This window comes from Gracilinanus agilis, chromosome 1, assembly GCF_016433145.1.
Source record: "Gracilinanus agilis isolate LMUSP501 chromosome 1, AgileGrace, whole genome shotgun sequence".
Taxonomy (NCBI): domain Eukaryota; kingdom Metazoa; phylum Chordata; class Mammalia; order Didelphimorphia; family Didelphidae; genus Gracilinanus; species Gracilinanus agilis.
In genome coordinates, this window is record NC_058130.1 from 596152928 (window position 1) to 596157820 (window position 4893).

General features: G+C 36.4%; 1 pseudogene; it reads right to left on the reverse strand.

Moving 5' to 3' along the window:
* Positions 1-3451: 3451 nt before the first annotated feature.
* On the reverse strand, positions 3452-4289 carry LOC123254548 (annotated as a pseudogene).
* Between the last annotated feature and the right edge of the window lie 604 nt (positions 4290-4893).

The window sequence follows — 4893 nt, forward strand, 5'->3', positions numbered from 1 at the left end:
TTGAGAGTATATACCATACAGGGGTCACCAATTTTCAAAGAACTGTAACATAACAAAAATGCACTTAACACAAAAGCTCTACTTACCACAACTCAATCTTTCTGGAATGACTCAAAAAACTCTTTAGGATTTGTTGATGTCAGTATCATCCTTGTAATAATATCAGTTGGAGGGACAATAGATGGGTGGGCTGGGTATCACGGCTTGATTGTATCTAGCACATGGTCTTTCAGCTTTCTCCTTTTGGAACCTTGATGGTTAACTCATGTGGGGGTGATCAGAAAACTGGCTCACAATCTCCAAACTCACATGAGGCTAATTTGTACCAAAAAGCCAATTTATTAATGTAGAGGGAGAAATATGACTGCTAAGCCAGCTGGAACGATCTTGTTGGCCCATCAGCTCTTTCTCTTCTCAGGAGGAAAGTTACTTTGGAAACCAAATGGTTATTTCTTTAATATAAAAAACCTTATCCTCTAATTTGCTTTTGCTTTAGACTATACATTGACCTATACTTTATGAGGACCAAGGGAACAACCCCATGGCATCTGACTTTTTCATCACGTTGTAATACCCTGGTGAAGCAGAAAGAGGAAGCAATGCATTGTGACTAGATTGCTAGACTAGAATTCAGAAGACCTGGCTTCATGTCTCACCTCCAATGTTTACTAGCCGTGTGACCATGGAGGAGACTTTGCATTCCGATTTCTTTATTTGTTTAATAGGAAAAATGATGCCTGCTGTACCTACCTAATGGGAATGCTGGGAGGCTCAAATGAGATGTTTGTAAAACCCACTGCAAACTTTAAAGTGCTATATAAATGTCAGATACTATTATCCATTTTTGTTATAGGAATGAATCTGCCAAGGAGATTGTATGAGTTCATTAAAAACACCCTCTCCCTTGGGCAGTGCTGGATAAACACTAACAGATTCATATTCCCTACTTCCCCTTTGTTTTAGCCTACACTGACCCATACCTTCTAATTTTGTTTATTATCATTAACATTGCCCTTTATCATTTCAATATATAGAACTTTTAGGATATGTGATATAATTCCAAGTTTAGTGATCACGGATCACATGATGGGTGCTAACAGATGAAAAGTAAGGAAATCTGAAGAACAGGGATAATAGTTATCATTAGGAAATGGCATAATAATAAGAGGAAATAGGCTAGTTACATGAATAGGGCAGGAGATGACAGGTGGGCAGTAGAAATGGTTCATTGGTATCCTCAAGATGTCAGGGCAAAGTGAGGATGACCTCCAGACCTGTGGAGAATTTATGAAAGAAAACAAATAAGTCACACATGTTGGGCAGGTATGAATAGTGTGTTAGGAATATCCACATTGAATATATCACAGATCCAATCCAGAATTTAAGGACTTGCTAATGGCCTCTTGGGAGACACTTATTACATATCACCAAATCAAATTGTTGGATATGTGATTTGTATGATAGTTTCCTATGGAATACATGTTAGTATATATGTGGAAATGATGTTACCATATATACATATATTTACATATATGTATATATAGATGTGTATGGATCCTCAAAGAATGATCCTTCTCTGACTTTTGTTGTAGCACCTGTCCCATAAATTCTAATTTCTTTCTTTGAGTTAGTCTTATTTGAAGATGCACATCTCTTTCCCTGATAACTGGAATAATTGATCCATCCATCTTTATTGTTTATTATCATACCTCTCACCTCCATTTTGGAGCTAAACTCCTTGAAGAAGTAATGTACTGAATAGTGCCTCGGCTTCTGTTCTTCTCACTGTCCTCTAAACCCTTTAGAGTTTGTCTTCCAGCTTAATTATTCAATTGAAACTGCTCTCTCAAAAATTATCAATTATCTCCCAATTGTCAAAGCTAATGGATTTTTCTCAATCTTCATCCCTTCTTGAACTCTCTGTAGTCTCTGATACTGTCAATCAACCTGTTCTCTCTAGGTCGTGTGTGTGTGTGTGTGTGTGTGTGTGTGTGTGTGTGTGTGTATGACACTGCTCTCTTCTGGTTCTCCTCCCATGTGTCTGAACACCTCTAGTCAGTCTTCTTTTCTGGATCTTCCTCCAGTTCTTGCCTGATAATCATGGTTACTCCCCAAGGCTCTGTCTTGTGCCCTCTTCTCTGTATATATGAACCAATTTGATTATCTCATCAGCTAAATAATAGGTTCAGTGGCCATTTCTATGCACATAATGACAAGATCTGTACATCTAGCCCTAACTTCTTTTCTTACTTTCAGCCTTACACCACCAACTGCCTATTAGATATCCTAAACCAGATGTCCTGTAGACATTTGAAATTTGTCCCAAATAGAACTTCTTATCTTTCCAACCAAATCTTCTCAATGAATTTTCCTATAATTGTTGAGGACATCGCTGTACTCTCTGTCACTTGAGCTTTCAATATTCAGATGCCAAAGGGAACTTCCTAAAGTCCAGTTCTAATTATATAAAATATTCAAGAAACTCCAGTGGCTCCCCATTATCGCCAAAATAAAACGTAAAACTCATCCATTTGGCTTCTAAAAGCTTTTAAAACCGGGACAAATCCCATCTTTCAAATCTTCTTATATTTTACTCCCCAATAGGTCTTCTGTGATTTAGTGACAGCAGTCCTCTTGCCGTTCCTTGTATTCAACACTCCAATTTCCAATGTTGCATCTTTTCAGTGGCTGTTTCCTAGGAATAGAATGCTTATTTACCTTCAACTATACCACCCCCATTCCTTGGTTTCCTTCAAGACTTGGCCCAAATATTTTTTACCCCAATGTTTTCATCCTCCTTATTCAGAAACTGAGATACAATTTCATCATTTAGTTCTCTAAGAACTGGTATACTTAATGATCAATAACTAATTCTTTTGTCTCCAAGTACATTTGAAACACTGTATTCTTTATATTCAATTGTGTTCATTTACATATTGCATGATCCTTTAAACATTATTTAACAAGGATTTCAAAGTGACCTCAAGTTATGACAAATCTTCTCCCAAAGTACTTATGTGGGGAAGAAAATGAATCCGATTGTTTGACTTTATATATTTATTCAAAAGGTGATCTTTTTGTTACTTTGTCTCAGTCCTGTCCAACTCTTCATGATCATATGTGGGTTTTTTTGGCAAAGATCCTGCAATTGTTTGCATTTCCTTCTTCAGGTACTTTTAAAGATGAGGTAATTGAAGCAAACAGGATTAAGTGACTTGCCTAGGGTCACCCAGCTAGTAAATGTCTGAGGTCAGAATTGAGCTCCAGAAGATGAGTCTTCCTGACTCATCCAACATTCCAGCACTTTATTTGCTGGACCATGTAGCTACCACTCAAAGGGTGGTCAGCCTTTGATAAAAATTAGAAATGAATGTCCACAGGCTATAAATTTTAATATATAACCATATCTTTTCAAAAGTCATGTTTAATTGTAACTTTTATAATTGTGAGATTACTTACATATAAAGATTATTGTGTTCAGGTTTTTTGCATGATGTCTGATGTTCATACTTAACAAAATTGCAATGAAATAATATTTTGATCATGTCCTTCTTGCAATCTAAAAACAACTGGAATTTTTCTGTTCCACACAGGTAGCTATAAAGTCGTCAGGAAGTAATTGCCCATTTTAAAGGAACAGATCATTTTTGCTTTGATCAATCAATATGTTCAACTGAGAATGTAGATAAGATTTCAAAAGATGAGTAATATTATATGCCTCCCACTTACTTTGATCTGGTCCTAAATATCCAGTGAAAGCCTTATCCCCATCAAGGACAGACAACTGGATTGAAGATTGGAAAGAATGCTGACACAGATTCGTATTTTCCAGAATTCTTCAAAGCGCAAATGAGAGCTTCATGGTTTCCCATAGAATGGCCAAAAATAGACATCTCTGGGTCAGCTAGAAAATTAGCATTTATCAGTTTGGGCAGCTCATCTATCACATAAAAGTACATCCTATAGTTGGTTTTCCAAGGTTCTTCAGTGACATTCACATAAAAACCAGCACCAGTACCATCGTCTCAGCTGTCGTCTTCTCCTATAATGTTGCTGCTATGTGGACTGGTGGCTGGTACAAATGACAATGAGACCATGTTCTGCTGCAGCTTGGTGATAACCAGTTTTGGTGATAAAATTTTGTTCTGTTGAAGACGTTTCCCAGTTTCTGCCTTGGGTGGTAAATAGATTCCAAATATCATTTTGCATTTTAGTTCCATATTTTCATGCTCATATATTTTCTGAAACCTCTCTAAGCATGTGTTGCTGGAAATTTGTTTCTAGGCCATAGTTTCTTTTCTATTTAGTTACTACTGTTTTCCCATTCACTTCCACAAGGTGACTGTCAGAAGGTTCTTTAATTCTGTTTCTGCCATAAAACTAAATTAGTCAATATAATAACTGTTTCCTCTCAGTCAGGGGTTCTTAACCCTTTTTGTGCCTTGGACCCTTATGGCTACCTGATAAAACCTAAGGACCCCTTTTAAAAATATTACTTAAAAATGCATAAAATAATTGCATACTATTATAAAGGAAATGAATTAGATTGAAATACAGGTTTATATATATGTATGTATGCATGGACTTTACTATACATATATATATAAACATACACTAAAAAGCAACTTCATGATCACAGGTTGAGAACACCTGCTACTAGGTCAAGAGGGGGGAAAATAATCAAAAACCAAAGAAAAGGGTCTACAAAAGAGCAAATTGGATTCAGGAAATGCTTGCCACTAAACTACCTTGATGCCTGGTGGACCATTTTCACATGCTCCAGTAGAAACAAAAGCGTCAATTTTCTATGATTTGCTTGTAGTCTAGAAGGAACATTGCTAAAAATGTGTTTTCTCACTATATGCGCCATGGAAAGTTTACAATTTTTATTAA